General features: G+C 43.7%; 1 long non-coding RNA gene across 1 annotated transcript in view; it reads left to right on the top strand.

The window, feature by feature from the left end:
* The first annotated feature begins 6,047 nt into the window (after positions 1-6,047).
* Positions 6,048-22,605, top strand: part of LOC138445301 (uncharacterized) — a 313,499-nt gene continuing 296,941 nt past the window's right edge. The window contains exons 1-2 of the long non-coding RNA XR_011258798.1: positions 6,048-6,125; positions 6,773-6,910. This is a non-coding gene — a long non-coding RNA (uncharacterized lncRNA). The remainder of the gene's footprint in view (positions 6,126-6,772; positions 6,911-22,605) is intronic.

Consider the following 22,605-nt stretch of genomic DNA (forward strand, 5'->3'; position numbering starts at 1 on the left):
AGGAATCAAGACAAAGTGGGGCATGAGGGGCCTTGCCCAAGGCTACGCAGCTGGTAGAGGCAGAAATCAGGGCTCTGCTGACCAGCTCACCGGCAGGCTTCCTCTCTCAGGGAGGGAGATGCCCTGGGCCACTGTCAAGATAGCTGGCATTGACTAAAGAGAGCTGCTCGAAGCCCCAGCCCCAAACCTCAGGAAGACAAAAATCCTGCAAAACAGACTGATTGTGGGTCCAATCAATGAGAATGTGTATCTCTTATCAATGAGATAAGGCAGAGAGCAGCTGGGTTGATGGAGAAGGAAATGGCAACCCACTCCAGTGTTCTTGCCTGGAGAATCCCAGGGACAGGGGAGTCTGGTGGGCTGCCATCTATGGGGTCACACAGAGTCTGACACAACTTAGCAGCAGCAGCTGGATTGAAGATCACCTTCCAGAGCTCTCTGACAGCCACAAAACAACGGTCCAATGAATGGTGCTGATGACCTCGTAAGGGAATGCTTAAGCAACTTGTATATGAATGCAGAAATGGTTGCAAAGAATTGCAATGATTTTCACACTATTGTTTTATATCTGTGCAGTGCTCTTCAACTCTGAAAGCACCCTCACATGTACGATGATCTTTTCATGATAGTTTTTTGAAGGCAGGAGGTTGGGATCCCTGCTAAAATGTCTCTTAAATACACAATGACTCCACAACCGCAATCAAACTTATCTCCCCAGTTATCTTGAGCTTTCCCTGTGCTCGAGCTCAGTTGATCAATTGTGTCTGACTCTTTGTGACCCCCTATCAGGCTCCTCTGTCCATGGGATTATCCCAGCAAGATTACTGGAGTGGGTAGCCATGCCCTCCTCCAAGGGATCTTTCCGACCCAGGGATTGAACCTGTGTCTCCTGTAGGTAGATATTATGTGCTGAATTGTGTTTCTCCACAAAATTTATACTGAAACTAACTTCAGCACCTCAGACTGCGACTATATTTGCAGATAGGGTCTTTCAAGGTGTGATTAAGTTAAGATGAGGCTCTTAGGGTTGGTCTTAATCCAATCTGATTAGTGTTCTTCTAAGAGGAAATTTGGACACAGGAAGAGACACCAAAGGTCAGCACATGGAGGGAAGTCCATCTGCAAATCAAAGAGAGATGCCTCAGAAGAAACCGAATCAGTTGTCACCTTGGTCTTGGACTTCCAGCTTCCAGAATTGAGAAGATTAACTTCTGTTGTTTAAGTTACTATGGCATTCTAGCAAATTATTATGGCACGCTATTTTGAAACATCCCTAAACATTTCAGAAGTACTTATTTTCCAAACCAGAAAATATCTATATTAATCAGAAAACTTTCATATTGTCTCATCAATAACATGAGAAATGGCTCACACTGAGCCTTTACCATGTGCCAGGCACTGTTGTAAATGTTCTATTTCATTTCATCCTCATGAAAGCCCTTCAAAGAAATAAGTAAGGGGGACTTACCTGGTGGTCCAGTGGTTAAGATTCCACATTCCCAATGCAGGGGATGCTCAGGGATCTAGATCCTACCTGCCACAATTAAAAGATGCCTTGTGCTACAACCTGGTGGCTCAGAGGGTAAAGCATCTGCCTGCAATGCAGGAGACCTTGGTTCGATCCCTGGATCAGGAAGATCCCCTGGAGAAGGAAATGGCAACCTACTCCAGTACTCTTGCCTGGAAAATCCCATAGACAGAGAAGCCTGGTAGACTCCAGTCCATGGGATCGAAAAGAGTTGGACACAACTAAGCTTTACTTACTTTGTGCTGCAACTAAGACTTGGCAGCCAAATAAATACATAGTAAAAAGAGGAAGACAAAAGTGAGGGAGGAGGAGCAGTTCTTCCTTACAGTAGAATTTCAGTTAATGCATGTAGAAGGAATATGGAAAACAGAAGACAGCTGTTGAGCAAACACCACAGTAATAATCATTGCAGGTAAGAGCTGTTGACAGTCACATAATTAGTGGGTGAAAGTATGGTCAGAAATGAGATATTGGCAGGGTCTCAAAGCATCTACCCAAATTTTTTTTTTAATTACAAAAAGGGAAAAATAGTAACTTTACAGTGGAGACATCCCCCCCAACACTACTTTATTCAAGTAATAGAAGTTAACCTCCCCAGTAATAATAGAACAACACCATATATTCCCACATATGAGGTGCTGAGGACACAATATCATATCCTTGCCTGAAAGTGCATCCTTTCCATTTACTTATGAGAAAACGTGAGACACATGTTGTGAATAACTGCCCTGGACTTTCCAGAAGCATCTTGGATTGGAGGTGATGAAGAAGACATGGTACCTAGTTGCAATGTGAAATTCTAGATTGGATCCTGGGCCAGAATATCGAAAATAGTGGGGGAACTGGTGAAATACAAATGAAGCTGTAGCTTTAGTTAATGCTATTGTATAATACCAATGTCAGTTTCCTAGTTTTGATAACTGAACCACATTTATGTAAGATGTAGTTAGCTGCCACCAGGAAGCTGGGTATAGAGAATCTTTCTACAATTTTTTCCATTTTTTAAAGTCATTTCAAGTTCAATTCAGTCGCTCAGTCAAGTCTGACTCTTTGCAGCCCCACAGACAGCAGCACTACAGGCTTCTCTGTCCATCACCAACTCCTGGAGTTTGCTCAAACTCGTGTCTATCGAGTCAGTGATGCCATTCAACCATCTCATCCTCTGTTGTCCCCTCCTTCTTGTCTTCAATCTTCCCCAGCATCAGAGTCTTTTCCAATGAGTCAGTTCTTTGCATCAGGTGGCCAAAGTATTGGAGCTTCAGCTTCAGCATCAGTCTTTTCAATGAATATTCAGGACTGATTTCCTTTAGGATTGACTGGTTGGATCTCCTTGCAGTCCAAGGGACTCTTGAGAATCTTCTCCAACACCACAGTTCAAAAGCACCAGCTCAGCTTTCTTTATGGTCCAACTCTCACATACATACATGGCTACTGGAAAAACCATAGCTTTGCCTAGACAGACCTTTGTCGGTAATGTCTCTGCTTTTTAATATGCTATCTAGGGTTGTCATAGATTTTCTTCCGGAGCAAATGTCTTTAAGTAAAATATTAATAAAAACAAATATTCTGAAGCAGGTGCTATCATTATCATTAGCAGGTGAAGTAACTCACTCAGGGTTACCCAGCTTGTTCAGGCTGAGGCAAATATGTGTATCCAGGTTGTCTGAGTCTTGAGGTTATGAAGAATTCCATGATACATCCCCTTAGTACCTGGAGGAGACAATGAAGTTTTAGCTCAGCTTTAATTTTTCATATATTTCTGGACTTCCCTCGTGGCATGGTAGACAAGAATCTGCCTGTCAATGTAGGGGACACCAGTTTGATCCCTGGTCTGGGAAGATTCCACATGTCATGGAGCAACCAAGACCAAGTACCACAACTACTGAGCCCAAGTCTAAGCCTGTGCTCCGTGAGGAGAGAAGCCACCGCACTAAGAACCCCATGCGCTGCAATGAAGAGTGGCCCCCGTTCACCACAACTAGAGAGAGCTTTTGCAAAACAACAAACAAACAAACAAAAAAAACCCCACAAAAAACACAATGGAGACCGAGCTTAGCCAAAAATGAATAAAAAGAAGACAGCAAAAAATATTTCTTTCATGATATTCTCAAAAAGGCTTTTTTTTAAACCACCCTATCTCCTATTAGTCTTCATTAAGGAAGCATAGTTTTTGAGTTGGAAGAAATCAAAAGCTGGGTAGGGCATTGTACAGGGTACCATTACACACCCACACACACTCACTAAGTAACAGACCTCTTTGCTTCCTTCAGAGAATTTACAGATAGCAGAGACATGAAAACTAATGGAGCAGAAAATAAGCTCGAACTAAGTAGTATAGAGTGTGTGAGTCTTGGGAGGTCAGAGGGGGAAATACGCTGTCTGCTGGACTGAGGAAGGAAGAGGTGACAATGAATCTGGGCCCTCAAGAATGAGAAGGATTGCAAAACAGTGCACAGGCCGCGGAGGGAGGAGTCGGTGCGGAGGAATGACTCGAGAAAAACCAGCTGGAGGTGGGAAAGCCCAAGGACTTCCCCAGGAGCTCAGCAGTAAAGAATCTGCCCGCCAGTGCAGGAGACGTAGGAGAGCCAGGTGTGATCCCTGGGCGGGAAGATCCACTGAGAAGGCCATGGCAGCCCACTCCAGTATTCTTGCCTGGAGAATCCCATGAACAGAGGATCCTGGCGGGCTACAGTCGCAAAGGTTTGAACAGGGCTAAGCATTTGAGCAGGAGCAAGCAGGGATCTTAATCTCCCGCCTTTAGAGACCATGCAAATGCATGGATAAGCCCCGAATAAGACAGAGAATGGTGAGTGTTCTGGGAAGGGCTGCTCCACCTAAAGGCATTTTGGATTAAAACACAATAACAAAAGCAAACACTGCTCTAGGCAAACACATCTCTGCTGACCAGATTCCACCCACGGGCAGTTGATTTGAGCCTGCTTTCTGATGTAAGCGAAAGCGTTCCTGGCTACTGCGATAGAGGACATAACCCATCAAGAGACAGGGGAATTATTTGTACTAATAATTCTGTCTGTTCTTCAAAGCTGTGTGTAGCCAGGTGGGTCAATTGTGGGATGCTCAGGGTTTCACTTACCAAGTGCTAGGCTTGTGGTTTCGCTGTTGTTAGGACACTACTGCCACCTAGTGGCCACTGGGGCTGTGCCAGCACCGACAAAAAGCAACAGGTTTGCTTTCTTCTTCCAGATGTTTGTCCTGTGACTCATGCTAAAAAATATCCAGATAAGCTCATAATCCTTTAATAGTGTAAGCTTTCACTCATGGTGAGGGTTGTTATTGCCATATAATCAATACTGTGATAATGAGGCTTGTGATTATTTATTTGGTGTCTGGTCAGTAAGTTTTCTCTGCCACTGATGTGTGCATGGTATCTCTTAGGCATAGCTGTAGAAGTTCAACAAATGTATCATCTGCTCTGTTGAAGGGATTATATTTGAGGACTCCTGAAAAAAACACTGAAGAAAGAATCAAGAGATTTATGTATATTTGGTAGTTGCCTGGCTTTGAGCCACTGGGCTTGAAAAGGTTCAGCAGTTCTCTTAACAGAATCCCGTGGTGGGGGTTGGGGTGGGGGGCATGCTTGGAGGAGTTTCAGGGGTTTGAAAGCCCTGAAGGGTATTCATTTGGGGAGGGGGTGGTTAGAGTGAGTGGAAGAGAGGGCAAGGTGAGATCCTGCCTGTTCCAACTAGAACAGCTCCACTATTAAAAATTTTTTTAAAAAAATAGGTGATCCAAGGACATTATTCAAAATCCAAGAGGTACAAAAGAATATGGAGGCAAAAGTCTCCTTACTACTCTGTCCCTATTCCCCATGTTGTAGGAAACCAAGGTCACTATTTCTTATCTATCTTTCTAAAGATGACCCACCCCTGCCCTTGTTGTCTCATCTCCTTTCTTTTCCATTTTTATTATTTTTCTTCTTTTTATTCTGGCTGCACTGCACAGAATGCAGGATCTTAGTTCAGGAATCTTAGACTAGGGATGGAACCATGACTCCTGAATTGTAATCGTGGAGTCTTAACCACTGGATCTCCAGGAAGGTTCTTCACTCCCTTTCTTTCACTAACACAAATAGTAATACAGCATTCACACTGTTCCTTGGTGTTGCTTATCTATTTTATATGTTGGACTTTCATACAAAATTTCACTTATATTTCCTGAAACTGAGACTATCTATCCATAAAATATTTAGCTAGCTTATCCATACATCTTCTTTTTCACTAGGGCATTTCATGACTCTTTGAACCTGTATTTTTTATTTGCTATGAAATGAATGATTCATAGACTTGTAGCTGTGCAGAGACCAAGAAATCTCTTGAACTTGCTCTTGGTGTCAGGCCTCTGAGAGACAAGAGGAAAGAGACCTCTAGGAAAGTGCCTGGTTCGGTGTTTTCAGTTCTAAGGATGTTTGACTGCTGTGACCACAGTGGTGATTCACAGTTAGCAAGGCATGGGGGGAGCAGAGCAAAGACGCTACGCGGACTCTGGGACTATCACCAGCAGTGAAAACAATCTGAAGGACTGAGAAGGGCAGAGCTGAGGGAGGACCAGTCAGAGCGGAAATCTTGCCAAGGTTAAGGTAACTGGAGATGAACTCCTCATTCCATAGATCCACCATGATAAAGTCTCTTCCTCCTTCACGTAGAATCAGATTCTCCTTAGAGAATGGCCCTCAGTCCTTATTGCGTGTGAGAATCACCTGGGCGCTTGCTTCGTGCCCACAGTCAGGGTCCACCTGCAGGGATTCTGATTTAATCTGCAGTGTGTGGGGCCTACAGTCTGGTATATTTGAAAAGCTCCCTATCTAGGATAGCAGTCCCTAACCTTCTTGGCACCAGAGACCGGTTTGCTGCTGCTGCTAAGTCACTTTAGTCGTGTCTGACTCTGTGTGACCCCATAGACGGCAGCCCACCAGGCTCCCCCGTCCCTGGGGTTCTCCAGGCAAGAATACTAGAGTGGGCTGCCATTTCCTTCTCCAACGCGTGTAAATGAAGTTGCTCAGTCGTGTCTGACCCTCAGCGACCCCATGGACCACAGCTTTCCAGGATCCTCCGTTTATGGGACTTTTCAGGCAAGAGTATTGGAGTGGGGTGCCACTGCCTTCTCCGAGAGACTGGTTTAGTGGAAGACAATTTTTCCACAGACTGGTGAGGTATTGGGAGGTTTGGGGATAATCCAAGGGCTTTCCATTTACTGTGCACTCTATTTCTATGACTATTGCATCAGCTCTACCTCAGACCATCCGGCATCAGATCCTGGAAACTGGGGACCCCTGCCGGAGGTGCTTCCAGAGGCAGCCAGGTGACAGCAGAGCTGTGGACGGCTCGTGAAGGCCAGTGATTCCGCTCCTTCCTCCTCCAGCAGGTGGGTGCTCTGGGCAAATGGCCAGACTCCTTCTTGAATTCCTTCCCTTCCTCTCCTCTTTTTTTTTTACATTAAGTACACTCCATATTTTATAGATTTTATTAGTTTTTTTCCTGATGTCCTTTTTCTGTCTTTTTTTTAAATTACAAAAGTATGATAACACATTTACAGGAGTCTTGGAAAATACAGGGCAATGTTACATATAGTTCCACTGTATATTATAATGATTTTTTAAAAAAAAATAAGATTTTTAGTTGGACTGTCTGTATGCAGCTCTTAAAGATTAATAGAATGAATATATAGAAAAGTAGGATATATATATAGACCTGAAAATCACCAATTCAATGTAATTAAGATTTATACAATTTTCACGCAAGAGTAGGACACAAATTCCACTCAATTTCCCATAGACTGTAAAGTAGGAGACACTTCACTTTCTCCTCTTTCTATAGCACTGCCACTGCCCTGACTGCTGTTTTTTGCTACTTATCAGTCTCCTGGCCATATAAAATCCCTTGCTTAGATTCAGCTACAGAAGACTTTGCCCGAGTGCTCTTGTCACCGAGGCCAAGCTCAGTCAGCTCGTCCCTTGACCGGCCTATTAACCTGAGAGACAAGGTGTTAAGGCAGGGAATGTGACTACTCAGAACGCCAGCTGACTGAGGAGACAGCAGACTAAAGTCTCAAAGTAATCTGTCTTCTCAGGGGTCTAGATGCCAGGTTCTTTTATAGGACAGAGAGGAGGAGGAGTTGAAGAAGCAAGGACCTTGCAAATATCTCCTGGAATGGCTGACCTCAGGGAGCTGCCATCTGTGTTGAGTCGCTCTATCGTGTCCAACTCTTTGTGATCCTATGGACTGTGGCCTGCCAGGCTTCTCTATCCATGGAATTCTCCAGGCAAGAATGCTAGAGTGGGTTGCCATGCCCTCCTCCAAAGGATCTTCCCAACCCAGGAATCAAACCCAGGCCTCCTGCATTGGCAGGCTGGTTCTTTACCAGCTGAGCTGCAAAGGAAGCCCTGCTTCCGGGAGGGGATCTGTTAATTTCCTCAGGCAGAGGGGTGGAGTTCCCTGAGGCAGGCCATTACATATGAGTGCTGTTGCTCAGTCTCTAAGTCAGCCTTGTCTGACTCTTTGTGACCCCATGGACAGTAGCACACTAGGTTTCCCTGTCCTTCACTGGCTCCCAAAGTTTGATCAAACTCCTGTCCGCTGAGTCCAATGATGCCATCCAACCATTTCGTCCTCTATTGCCTCCTTCTCTTCCTGCCCTCAATCTTTCCCAGCATCAGGGTCTTTTTTAATGAGTTGGCTCTTCCCATCAGGTGGCCAAAGTATTGGAGTTTGGCCTCAGCATCAGCCCTTCCAGTGAATATTCAGGGTTGGTTTCCTTTAGTATTGACTGGTTGGATCTCCTTGCAGTCCAAGGGACTCTCAAGAGTCTTCTCCAGCACCACAATTTGATAGCAATTCTTGGATGCTCAACCTTTTTTACAGTTCAATTATCACATCTGTATACATGACTACTGGGGAAACCAGGGGCTTCCCTTGTAGCTCAGTTGGGTAAGAATATGCCTGTAATCCCAAGTTTGATTCCTGGGTCAGGAAGATCCCCTGGAGAAGGAAATGGCAACCCACTCCAGTATTCTTGCCTGGAGCATCTCATGGACAAAGGAGCCTGGTGGACTATAGTCCATGGGGGTCGCAAGAGTCAGACATGAATTAGCGACTAAATCATCACTACTGGAAAAACCGTAGCTCGACCCTACTGACTTTGTTGGCAAAGCGATGTCTCTGCTTTTTATGTATGATTATTGTAACAAAAACAGTGAAAAACAAAGTTTAAAAGTAAAGAAACACATCCAGCTTGGAGTCAAAATTGGCTCTTCCCTTGGCACTCTGGCCCATCAAGTTCTAGGTCAGTGGTTCCTAACAACATTGGCACTATCTGGGAAATCCTTAGGAAGTTAAACTCTTCAACCCATCTCAGACCTACTGAATCAGAAACTGAGGTGTTTTTGAAACTGTTTACCTCAGATTGGGACTTGAATCCATGTGCTGGGACTCAAACCCAGCCAAAACCTATGGTATCTGGTTTCAGGACCTAATGAAGCTCAGGTTCTTGATGTCTCATTGCAGAAAGAATTCAGTGAGAGACCAAGTGATAGGTAAGAAGTGGATTTATTTAGATTTGGAGAGAAGCACACTCCAGAGTGTGGGCCACTGCAGAGGGTGAGTGTGGCTGAGAGAAAGGCATGTTAGTTTTTATAGGCTGGGTAATTTCATATGCTAATGAGTGGGAGGATTATTCTAGCTATTTTGGGGAAGGGGTGGAGGTTTCCAGGATTTGGGCCATTGCTCACTCTTTGACAGTGCCTGGGAACTGTCATGACACCTCTGGGTGTCATTTCACTTGCTGATTGAGGATCAAGGTCTAGTCTTGTCAGCCATCTTGGTTTATGTTGTGTCCTTGGGCTATGTCATTCTTTCAAAAGTTGTGCCCCTTTGCCACCTGTTACATTTTGACAATATCAGCAATCTGTGCTTTGATAAGCCCTCCAGGTCACCGTGGTGTTATCTCAAACTTGACAGCCACTCTTTTAAGGCCAGTTCTGACCAGGACAGGGAATTATTTTGGTAGCCCTGGACTCCCAGCTGGTGGTGTTCAGAATTAGTTGTGGGGCAATGACTGTTCTGGGCTTCCTCAGTGGCTCAATGGTAAAGAATTTGCCTGCAATGCAGGATCTGCAGGAGACATAGGTTCGATGCATGGGTGGGGAAGATCCCCTGCAGAAGGAAATGGCAACCCGCTTCAGTATTCTTGCCTGGGAAATGCTATGGACAGTGGAGCCTGGCAGGCTACAGTCTAGAGGGTCGCAAAGAGTCGGACACAAATTGAAGTGATGAGCATGAACATGGCTGTTCTATCTTGAACCCTGATGTTGTTATCAAAAGCTCAGCCTCTCTGTACATCGATGCCAAATCAAATCCTGGAGACAGAGTTTTAGGTGAAGTAGAAAAGAATAGCTCTGTTCCTTTGCCGGGCAAAGGGAGACACACTAGGCTTCTGCCTTGAAAAAGCAAGTGTCTCAACTCCAGAGAACTTGGTGAGAGTTCTTATAACAGTGGGTCAAAGTTGGGGTTCCTGACAAGATTAGAGTGGGAGCAGGGCTTGCACTCCCTTATCTCAGGTGTCACCTTCCTAATCTTGATGAGCTTCTCTGTTCCTTTTAATCTTGTGCCAGGTGATTTCTTGACTGCTCCTCCCTTGAATCTGCCTTTTGGAACTCAGGGAAGGTCATGGAAGCTGGAGTCTTGCCTACCAGAAATGGGGGACAGAAAGGCCTCCATGTCCTGGAGCCCCACAGGCCCCTGCTCGATTTCTGTGTTCATCTTGGGCACCCACAGGCTAGGTCTTCTGGGGTCTTCCTCTCAAACCCCCATCACTTCCATCCTGTGGTGGTTCTGGAGAGTCCACCCGGCTTCTTTCTCTGTTTCTGTCCACCTCAGCTCTTCACAAGGCTGAGCTCTTTCCAAGCTCAGTCCATGAATCTGAATCCCTGCCACCTCTTCCCCCACTAACTCCTGACCCTCGGAGAGACCTCTCAAGTTCCCCTGAGACAGAAATAGATTTTGCTCAAGAGGGCTTCCTGGAAGAGTTTATCTTTGTAGTCTGTAACCTCTCATGAGAGACTGCCCAGCAGAACTGATTCTCCTGTTATTGGTCTGCTGATAACTCATTTGGTGCCCTGAAGCCTGATTTCTTCCCTTATTGGTGCCTACTTTTTCTCTACAGAAATATGTAAGTATCAGATGTGGTTGTCAAGTTATGGAGACTGATGTGTGTTTTTGTGATCCTGGACTTTGAGCATTCCAGAGTGTTGTCCTTCAAAATACTCAGCTGGGGAAGTGACCTGTTTATTCTAACAAAGTCGGGTTGTTCCGAATATGCCAGGAAGTGCTCTCCTGGATCTGGTGCAATCCTGAGTCTGATGTTTATGTTCCCTCATCATCCGGTTTCATCTTCCACCACCATCTCCCAAGTGCCTGTTGCCCCAACCACAGGACTATTTATTTCTTGAACTCACCCTGCACTTTCACATTGCTGTGATTTTGTTATTCTTACTCCATTTGGAATATTCCTTCCACTCCTTTATTTGCATATTGATTCTAGTTATTCCCCAACTACCAGATAAATGCTGCTTTCCCTGTACCTCCAACCAAACTAAGGATTCAGTCTCTTCTCACACATCAGGTATTTCACTTTTTCACGCCAACCTGTGTAAGTACCGCCTTAATGTGTAAGTTTCCTGACTTCAGGGACCATGGAAACCATCCATTGCCCCTTTAGCGCCCAAGAGAGTAAAAAACAAGAGCTCTCCATAACACAGTTCCATAAGGAACCACATAAGAAAGTCCATCTATTAACTTTAATAAAGATGGTAGTTTACCCTGCCTGATCACATACTTTAGTCACCAGAACTTGAACCAAAGAACTCTGGGCAATTTTGCATAATCACATACTTCAAAGGATAAAGATTGAATAAATTTTGGAAATAATAAAAAGGTGTGTTCCTGCGTGCTAGCAGCTGGAACCAAGTATATACTACTACTTTAAAGTAATAGTGAAACTACTTAGAAACTACTTTGAAGAGCATAGCATTCCTTTTGGTTGTTAAAAACCCTTCCTTTTTCTTGACAGGTCTTCTGTACTATTACCACTCTTTGTCTTTTTAAGGAGTTTGATTGTCCGAGACAGAGAAACGGTACAAAGCCTAGCACCATCTCGGAAAATACAGACAGATGAAGTTTCTTTACATTATTGAGTCTCTGTGGTTTCAGTTTTTTGACCACCAAAATGAGGAATTGGATTTGATGAGCCTGGTGACAGAAGTAGCTCTGGGAAATGCAATACAGTTGAAATTTTATGCTTCGGTTGGAATGGAGTACCCGATGCCACCCTTGGGAGTTTTCTTTGTGGTATTTGGTCTTTTCTCTTTGTGTGGGTTGTCTCTTACGGGCATATTTTCATTCCCCTGTTTTTCTTCCGAGAATCTAAATCAGTCTTGAGTCATGCTTGCTGTGTTTGGATTTCCAGCCGAGTCTGCCGCACTGTAGACTTGCAGGTCTGCCGTGGTGGAGAGTTGCCCCTCCCCGACCCTCCAGTGACTATGGTACTCACATCAGAACCCTCCAGCTCTCCTCCCTAATAGATGACTCACTATTTCCTATCTTGGTGCTGTCTTCCTTTCTCCTCTCTTGTCCACCAAAGAGAATATTGTCCTTTCTTTATTGGAAAACTTCAATCTCTCTTTACCTGTTCCAGGACTGATTGAAAATCCACTTCTTCCAGGAACACTCCTCTGATAAATTCAAACGCATTTAGATCAATTCCTTATTATCTATTGTTTGAAATTTTATGCATTCAATTTAGAAGATTTATCTTATAATTCCTTTTGTTGTAATCATTCTGAGGTGGTTGTATCTTATCAGAGTTATTACATCAGGCAAAAAGATGAATTACGCTCTGATTCCTTGTGTCCCATGGAGCTCCTTACCACCCACTGCAATTTGTTATGCTGAAGTAGCAAATCTTTATAGTTCAGAATCATTGAGAGAGAGGGACTAGAGTTTGACACCGTTTAATTTTTTAATCTCTCCATCTCTTTTCAAATTTATTTATTTGCTTGGCTGCACCGGGGCTTAGTCACAATGTACAGGATCTTTGATCTTCACTGCGGCGTGCACATCTTTAGTTGCAGCATGTGAACCCTTAGTGATGGCACATGGGATTCAGTCCCCTGAGCAGACCTCCTGCACTGGGGGCACAGAGTCTTAGCCAGTGGACCACCAGGGAAGTCCCGACACTGTTTTAAGAAAGAGGTGACCATGTGACATGGAAGATGAGTGTACTCCAAAGTTAGCAAGAGTGGTTGGTGGTGGGAAGTTCTGGGAATGTCATGGACTTGTGTCAGCACCCAGGAGTTAGTGGGACCACTGATGGGGACATGTGGCAGCCAGTGTCAACCTGGGGGCCTACAGAAGATGATCTCAGCCTAAAGGAGTGGAGCTGATTTAGTCTGATTTAGAGACACACACACACAAAAGCGTGCAACAATTTCTTGCACCAGAGTATTGTGGATTAATTCATGGATGCTACATGTCAGTTCTTTGAAGATGAGAATCATAACTTTTCATCCTCCCTGAACCATGCTGATCTCTTTATAAGCTAGTGGATTAACTCACTGACATGAACCTATTTATGGGAACTAGCACATCATTATCTATGTATAAATCGCCATCAGTACAGACTGGTGATCAAAAGACAGATAATAGGAAAGAAAGAAAATGTACTTTGCAAATCATAATTTTTTTCAACCCATTGTACCAAACCCCAAACCGCAGTTGAATTCTCACAATACTTGATCTCTTCTAAATAAGCTCAGAATGTTGTGTCAGTTGTCCTGTAAGTCAGGAATTCACCAACAAATGTTTATTGAAAGAAATATTGAAATATTTATTGCAAAGATTGGTCTCGATTACTTCATGGAGCTTTCATTCATTCTATCAGGATCTGAGGGAGAGAGATCAAAACGAAAAATAAAACTAAAACCCCCACACCAAAACCATAACAAATAAGTAAATTATATGATACGTTACAGAGCATCATGTAGGGCAGGTATGTGGGCTTCCTGGGTGGCTCAGTGGTAAGGAACCTGCCTGTCAATGCAGGAGACTAAGGTGTGATCCCTGGGTTGGGCAGATCCCCTGGAGAAGGAAATGGCAACCCACACTAGTATTCTTGCCTGGAGAATCCCATGGACACAGGAGCCTGGTGGGCTACAGTCCATGGGGTCACAAAGAGTTGGACATGACTTAGTGATCAAACAACAATAGGGCAGGTGTGTGTGGCAGGGTTGGGAATGCTGGGGCGATTTTAAGTGAGGTGGTTTGTTAGCATTATCCGTGTGCTTATCTGGGAAAAGAGTACTCTAGAATGAGAGAAAAGCCAGTGCAAGGGCTAGACGTAGGAGCGTGTCTGATGTATTATAGAAACATCAAGGAGGCCAGTGTGGTTGCCACTGGGTGAGCAAGAGTGAGAGGGGTGAAGAACAGGAAGTGGAGAGGGCAAATCATGTCAGCCCTACAGGCTGTTCTTTGGCTTTTTTCTAAGAGACATGAGACCTACTGGAGAGCCCTGAACAGTCACGTGACATGATCTGACCAATGTTTAGAGGGATCACTCTGGCTGTGGTGTTGAGAATAGTTGGACGAGGAAGTGAGTATAGGTAGGGAGCAAGGTGGGGACCAGTTAGGAGCATCAGCAATAAATCCAGGCTGGTGGTGATGGTGATTTGGACCACGGTGATAATGATGGAGATGTGAGAAGTTCTAAGTTTCTGGATATATTTTAAAAGGGGCATTAACAGGATTTCTAGTCAGATCAGATGTGGGGCATGAGAGATAGAGAGGAATCTAGGATGAATTCAACTTTTAGTGATTGGAAGGATAGAGAAGTCTTCAGCTGAGATGAAGAGGTCTGTGGGGAGGGCAGGTCTGCTGGAGATAGTGGGTAGTGAGTGGTTGGAATTTCAGGAAGTCAGATTTGGATAAATGATGTTTCCAATGTTCTTCTAATTCTGGATAGTTCTGTGATATTTGTTTTCCTATATAAATTGAAATGAATGAAATTCCATGAAATTCTAAGTGATTGCCACATTCTGAGTCCTTCAAGCAGCTTCAGGGAGCTCTCCTCACATACGTTGCCTCCTGGACAGAATGGAGAGGGGCTGGGCACCCTGGCCATTGAGATCCTGTGGATTAGCCCGTGAGACTCACAGGTGCAAGAACTCGATCCAGGGGGAGCAGCCCTCACTGGTGGGGTTGTCTCCTTCATGTTGTCTCCGTGTGGAAGTCTGATGCAAGGTAGAAGGAGGGGAGAGGTGGCACAGGAGCAGCAGAGGGAAAGAAGCAGAGGAGGAGAGAGAAGCTTAGTCCTGAAGAGTCGACCAGAGGGAGAAACAGAGGCAAAGATGCTTCTGAGGCAAAAATGCATGAGCAGGTGACCAGGACTGGCTTTGAGCTGCAAAACAGAAAGGAACTTTCATTGCTTTCCTTTTGGACTCCTCAAGAGGAACTCCATTGATATGTAATCCTATGATGCTTTCTTGCCTTCCTTTGTATATTTACAGTGTTAAAGTCAAACACAACAAGTAACCTAAAATGTATGTTATTTGCAACAGGTAAATGCCTAAGTGACACATTATGAAACAGTAACCTAGCAAATGTGAAGATGACCTGGGAAATTAAACAGAGATCAGTTAAAGTCAGTTGACCAGTCGTGTCTAACTATTTGTGACCTGTGGACTGCAGCATGGTAGGCTGCCCTGTCCATTACCAACTCCCAGAGCTTACTCAATTTCATGTCCATTGAGTCAGTGATGTCATCCAACCATCTCCTCCTCTGTCGTCCCCATCTGTTCCTGCCCTCAATCTTTCCCAGCGTCAGGGGCTTTTCAAATGAGTCAGCTCATCCCATAGGTGGCCAAAGTATTGGAGTTTCAGTTTCAGCATCAGTTCTCCCAGTGAATATTCAGGGTTGATTTCCTTTAGAATGGACTGGTTGGATCTCCTTGCAGTCCAAGGGACTCTCAAGAGTCTTCTCCACACAGTTCAAAAGCATCAGTTCTTCTGTGCTCAGCTTTCTTTATCGTCCAAATCTCACAGCCATACATGACTACCGGAAAAATCATAGCTTTTACTAGACAGACCTTTGTTGACAAAGTAATGTCTCTGCTTTTGAATATGCTGTCTAGGTTGGTCATAACTTTTCTTCCAAGGAGTAAGCATCTTTTAATTTCATGGCCTGCAGTCATCATCTACAGCGATTTTGGAGCCCGCCAAAATAAAGTCTGTCACTGTTTCCATTGTTTCCTTATCTATTTGCCATGAAGTAATGAGACTGGATGTCATAATCTTTGTTTTCTGATGCTGAGTTTTAAGCCAACTTTTTCACTTTCCTCTTTCATTTTCATCAAGAGGCTCTTTAGTTCTTCTTTGCTTTCTGCCATAAGGATGGTGTCATCTGCATATCTGAGGTTACTGATATTTCTCCCTGCAATCTTGATTCCGGCTTATGCTTCATCAAGCCTGGCATTTCTCATGATGTACTCTTCATATAAGTTAAACAATCAGGGTGACAATATACAGCCTTGACACACTTCTTTCCTGACTTGGAACCAGTCTGTTGTTCCATGTCCAGTTCTAACTGTTGCTTCTTGACCTGCACACAGATTTCTCAGGAGGCAGGTCAGGTGGTATGGTATTCCCATCTCTAGAAGAATTTTCCATAGTTTGTTGTGATGCACACAGTCAAAGGCTTTGGAATAGTCAATAAACCAGAAGTAGATAATTTTTTGGAACTGTTTTGTTTTTTTCTGATCCAACGGATGTTGGCAATTTGATCTCTGCTTCCTCTGCCTTTTCTAAATCCAGCTTGAACATCTGGAAGTTCATGGTTCACATACTGTTGAAGTATTACTTTGCTAGTGTGTGAGATGAGTGCAATTGTGTGGTCATTTGAATATTCTTTAGCATTGCCTTTCTTTGGGATCAGAATGAAAACTGACCTTTTCCAGTCCTGTGGCCACTGCTGAGTTTTCCAAATTAGCTGGCATATTGAGTCCAGCACTTTCACAGCATCATCTTTTAGGATTTGAAATAGCTCAACTGAAATTCCATTGCCTCCACTAGCTTTGTTTGTAGTGATGTGTCCTAAGACCTACTTCACTTCTTATTCCAGGACGTCTAGCTCTAGGTGAGTGATCATACCATCATGGTTATCTGGTCATGAAGATCTTTTTTTGTATAGTTCTTCTGTGTATTCTTGCCACCTCTTCTTAATATCTTCTGCTTCTGTTAGGTCCATACCATTTCTATCCTTTGTTTTGCCCATCTTTGCATGAAATGTTCCCGTGGTATCTCTAATTTTCTTGAAGAGATCTCTAGACTTTCCCATTCTATTGTTTTCCTCTATTTCTTTGCACTGATCACTGAGGAAGGCTTTCTTATCTCTCCTTGCTATTCTTTGGAACTCTGCATTCAAATGAGTATATCTTTCCTTTCCTCCTTTGCCTTTAGCTTCTCTTCTTTTCTCAGATAATTGTAAGACCTCCTCAGACAACCATTTTACCTTTTTGCATTTCTTTTTCTTAGGGATGGTCTTGATCACTGCCTCCTGTACAATGTCATGAACCTCCATCCATAGTTCATCAGGCACTCTATCACATCTAATCCCTTGAATCTATTTGTCACTTCCACTGTATAATCATAAGGGATTTGATTTAGGTCACACCTGAATGGTCTAGTGGTTTTCCCTACTTTCTTCAATCTAAGTCTGAATTTGGCAATAAGGAGTTCATGATCTGAGCCACAGTCAGCTCCCAGTCTTGTTTTCGCTGACTGTATAGAGCTTTTCCACCTTTGGCTGCAAAGAATAGAATCAGTCTGATTTTGGTGTTGACCACTTGGTGATGTCCATGTGTAGAGTCTTCTCTTGTGTTGTGGAAAGAGGGTGTTTGCTATGACCAGTGCGTTCTCTTAGCAAAACTCTGCCAGCTTTTTTCCTGCTTCATTTTGTACTCCAAGGCCAAATTTGCCTGTTACTCCAGGTATCTCTTGACTTCCTACTTTTGCATTCCAGTCCCCTATACTGAGAAGGACATCTCTTTTGGATGTTAGTTCTAAAAGGTCTTCTAGGTCTTCATAGAACCATTCAACTTCAGCTTCTTCAGTGTTACTGGTTGGGGCATTGACTTGGATTACTGTGATATTGAATAGTTTGCCTCGGAATTGAACAGAGATCATTCTGTCATTTTTGAGATTGCATCCAAGTACTGCATTTCAGACTATTTTTTTGACTATAAAGGCTACTCCATTTTTTTCCTAAGGGATTCTTGCCCACAGTAATAGTTATATTGTTCATCTGAGTTAAATTCACCCATTCCGGTCCATTTGAGTTCACTGATTCCTAAAATGTCAATGTTCACTCTTGCCATCTCCTGTTTGACCACTTGCAATTTACCTTGATTCATGGACCTAACATCCCAGGTTCCTATGCAATATTGCTCTTTTCAGCATCAGACTTTACTTCCATCACTGGTCACGTCCACAATTGGGTGTTGTTTTTGCTTTGGCTCTGTCTCTTCATTCTTTCTGGAATTATTTCTCCACTGATCTCCAGTAGCATATTGGGCACCTACTGACCTTGGGAGTTCGTCTTTCAGTATCCTATCTTTTTGCCTTTTCATATTGTTCATGGGGTTCTCAAGGCAAGAATACTGATGTGGTTTGCCATTCCCTTCTCCAGGGGACCACGTTTTGTCAGAACTTCCACCATGACCTGTCCATCTTGGGTGGCCCTACAGGGCATGGCTCATAGGTGCATTGAGTTAGATAAGGCTGTGATCCATGTGATCAGATTGGTAAACAGAGATAGTGAGTTTAAACTTTGCTTTCCAAAGAGAAAAAGTATGGTTCACAAGTATAAGGATTATAAAGAAACACACCTGATAGTTTCTTAATACCTTCATCCACAAATATTTCACTCAGCACCACATGAGGCACTGACCTGTCCTGGGGAAAAGCCAGACGTGGCACTGTCATAAGGATCTTGATGAGTCCTGGTGTTTTTGTGCCTCTGGGTTAGATCATCCTGTGTCTCTTTCATCTAGATATTACAGGTGTCCAGCCTCCCTTCCTCCCGACCATTTTCATCTTTTCTTCCTGGTTTCCTCATCCAGTAACTTCTTCCCCTTTATCCTGATCACTTTCTCCACCTTTAGCTCCAGCTTTCTCTAATTGCTTGCAATTGTAAGAATCCTTTCCTTGGTGGCTCAGACTGTAGAGAATTCACCTGCAATGCAGAAGATCTGGGTTTCATCCCTTGGTCAGGAAGATCCATTCCAGTATTCTTGCCTGGAGAATTCCATGGACAGAGGAGCCTGGTGGGTTGCAGTCCATGGGATCACAAAGAGTCAAACACGACTGAGAGACTAACACTTTCACTTTCACTTTGGGATTTAACCAGAAGGTGGGTCAGCAGTTATGAATCCACCTGCAATGCAGGAGATGCAGATCTGATCCCCGAGTCAGAAAGATCCTCTGGAGAAGAGAATGACAGCCCGCTACAGTATTTTGCCTGGGAAATCCCATGGACAGAGGAGCCTGGTGGGCTACAGTCCACGGGATCACAAAAGAGTTGGACACAACTCAGCAAATAAACAGCAAAGTTCAGTTCAGTTGCTCAGTCGTGTCTGACTCTTCGTGACCCCATGAATCGCAGCACGCCAGGCCTCCTTGTCCATCACCAACTCCTGGAGTTCACTCAGACTCATGTTCATTGAGTCAGTGATGCCATAAAGCCATCTCATCCTCGGTCGTCCCCTTCTCCTCCTGCCCCCAATCCCTCCCAGCATCAGAGTCTTTTCCAATGAGTCAACTCTTTGCATGAGGTGGCCAAAGTACTGGAGTTTCAGCTTTAGCATCATTCCTTCCAAAGAAATCCCAGGGTTGATCTCCTTCAGAATGGACTGGTTGGATCTCCTTGCAGTCCAAGGGACTCTCAAGAGTCTTCTTCAACACCACAGTTCGAAAGCATCGATTCTTTGGTGCTCAGCTTTCTTTATGGGCTAACTCTCACATCCATATATGACCACTGGAAAAACCATAGCCTTGACTAGATGGACCTTAGTCGGCAAAGTAATGTCTCTGTTTTGAATATGCTATCTAGGTTGGTAATAACTTTTTTTCCAAGGAGTAAGCGTGTTTTAATTTCATGGCTGCAATCACCATCTGCAGTGATTTTGGACCCCCAAAACATAAAGTCTGACACTGTTTCCCCTGTTTCCCCATCTATTTCCCATGAAGTGATGGGACCGGATGCCATGATCTTCGTTTTCTGAATGTTGAGCTTTAAGCCAACTTTTTCACTCTCCTCTTTCACCTTCATCAAGAGGCTCTTTAGTTCCTCCTCACTTTCTGCCATAAGGGTGGTGTCATCTGCATATCTGAGGCTATTGATATTTTTCCCGGCAATCTTGATTCCAGCTTGTGTTTCTTCCAGTCCAGCATTTCTCATGATGTCCTCTGCATATAAGCTAAATAAGCAGGGTGACAATATACAGCCTTGACACATTCCATGCCTATATAATTCCTCAGAATGGACTCAATACTAATTGTAAAATGAGCATATCATTTATCTTTTATTCTGCACATCTTTAGAAAGAATGAAGTTAGTCATGACAGAAATAAAGTGGAAGCCATTTGAAAAAGCTAAGCCTGGGTGTCATGAAACTTACTACTCAAAAACTTTCAGTGGCTATGTTAGCCCTGTCCATGGCCTGTTCTAGAAGAGCTGGTTGTGTGTCTTTCTCTACACAGGAATTGTGTTTTTGCTCTTTTTTTTTTTCAAGGCTGACAGTCTTATTCATTTCTGTTCTTATTCCCACTGTGCCTGGCATGCAATAGGCCCATAATAAATGACTCCAGAGTATAATTTGAAGAGAGGAGGATGAGTGGCTCATGTTGAACATTACCAAGTTTAAACTTGTAGGTTTGGAAATGAGTTTGAGCCCTTGGGTAGCAACTTCCAAAAAAGAAAACATTCTTTTATCTTACAAAATTTTAGGCAGCTGATAATACTCACAGAGGAAACCACGATTCAGTTTCAGGAAGCAGAAAAGGAAGATAAGATTCAATTTGACTATAATGAGTCCGGATGGGTGGACCTGAGGTTAAAGCTTCTGATGTCAAGACCACTCTGACTCATAAACTACTCCTTTGAATAACATCCTTCCAATTCCCAATCCTTAGCCACTTAAACATATTCCATCTTGATGTCGTCTTTCTCAGACCAACTCATCGACCTTGTGATAATTGTTGAGAATCTATAGAGGATTCTGCTCCTCAAATTTGCCAAAACTGGTTGTAAGGCATCCTCCCATAGCGTCAAAAGAGACTGATAACATATTCTGGTTGGCATTCCAGTCTCCAAATCGCTGCCCAATCATGTTCTAAGAGAGAAATGAAAATTATACAGTGAGCCAAAAAATAGAAAATAAAATCATGAAAATAAGTCAGATCCTTGCATACTTTCATATCTAGCCTCCTCCTCAGCAAGGAACTGTGTTCGGTAATATCGTAAATATCCAACTTCCTGATCATCAGACAGCTTCTACTTGTTATCTTTCCCTCAACTGTCAGTTCCTGAGAGCTTTGCAAGAGTGTACGACTATCAGTTCAGTTCAGTCGCTCAGTCATGTCCGACTCTTCGTGACCCCATGAATCGCAGCACGCCAGGCCTCCCTGTCCATCACCATCTCCCGGAGTTCACTCAGACTCACGTTCCCTCAGAGTCAGTGATGCCATCCAGCCATCTCATCCTCTGTCGTCCCCTTCTTCTCCTGCCCACAATCCCTCCCAGCATCAGAGTTTTTTCCAATGAGTCAACTCTTCTCATGAGGTGGCCATCGTACTGGAGTTTCAGCTTTAGCATCATTCCTTCCAAAGAAATCCCAGGGCTGATCTCCTTCAGAATGGACTGGTTGGCTCTCCTTGCAGTCCAAGGGACTCTCAAGAGTCTTCTCCAACACCACAGTTCAAAAGCATCAATTCTTTGGTGCTCAGCTTTCTTTATAGGCTAACTCTCACATCCATATATGACCACTGGAAAAACCATAGCCTTGACTAGATGGACCTTAGTCGGCAAAGTAATGTCTCTGCTTTTTAATATGCTATCTAGGTTGGTCATAACTTTTCTTCCAAGAAATAAGCAGGGCAATTTGAGACTTATTTCTAGATGTATTTGGACAAAGATAAAAAAAATGAAAAGAATGAACAAAGTAGATGACTGAGGTTGGGAGGGAGAGCCTGAGTGAGCTATGTAGACCTAGTCTTTATTTTTTCATAAGCCTAGAAACAGGGATCATTCATTCATTCAACATCATTGTTGTTACTTAGTTGCTCAGTCATGTCTGACCCTTTCCTAACCGAAGGACTGCAGCACACCAGGCTTCCCTGTCCTTCACCATCTCCCATAAATTGCTCAACTCATGTCTATTGAGTTGATGGTGCCACTCAACCATCTCATCCTCTGTCATCCCCTTCTCCTCCTGCCCTCAATCTTTCATAGCATCAGGGTCTTTTCCAATTAATTGGCTCCTTGCATCAAGTGGCCAAAGTATTGGAGCTTCAGCTTTGGCATCAGTCCTTCCAGTGAATATTCTGGGTTGATTTCCTTTAGGACTGACTGATTTGATCTCCTTGCTGTCTAAGGGACTCCCAAGAGTCTTTTCCAGCACCACACTTCAAAAGCCTCAATTCTTTGGTCCTCAGCCTTTTTTATGGTCCAGCTCTGACATCTGTATATGACCACTGGGGAAATCCACAGCTTTGACTATATGGACCTTTGTCAGCAAAATGATTTCTCAGCTTTTTAATACACTGTCTAAACATTATTGATCTCCCAACTATTGCCAAGGACTGGTCTAGGTACTAGAGATACTTCACTGAGAAAAACAACACAAAGCAAAATTCCCTGGCCCCACTGCATTTACATTCTGGTAGTGGAAAATCCTCCTGTTATTTTTTCTCCCTCGTGAGCCAGAGACAAACTTGTGAGGAAGGAAGAGAAGATTG

The sequence above is a fragment of the Ovis canadensis genome, chromosome 1, assembly GCF_042477335.2.
Source record: "Ovis canadensis isolate MfBH-ARS-UI-01 breed Bighorn chromosome 1, ARS-UI_OviCan_v2, whole genome shotgun sequence".
NCBI lineage: Eukaryota > Metazoa > Chordata > Mammalia > Artiodactyla > Bovidae > Ovis > Ovis canadensis.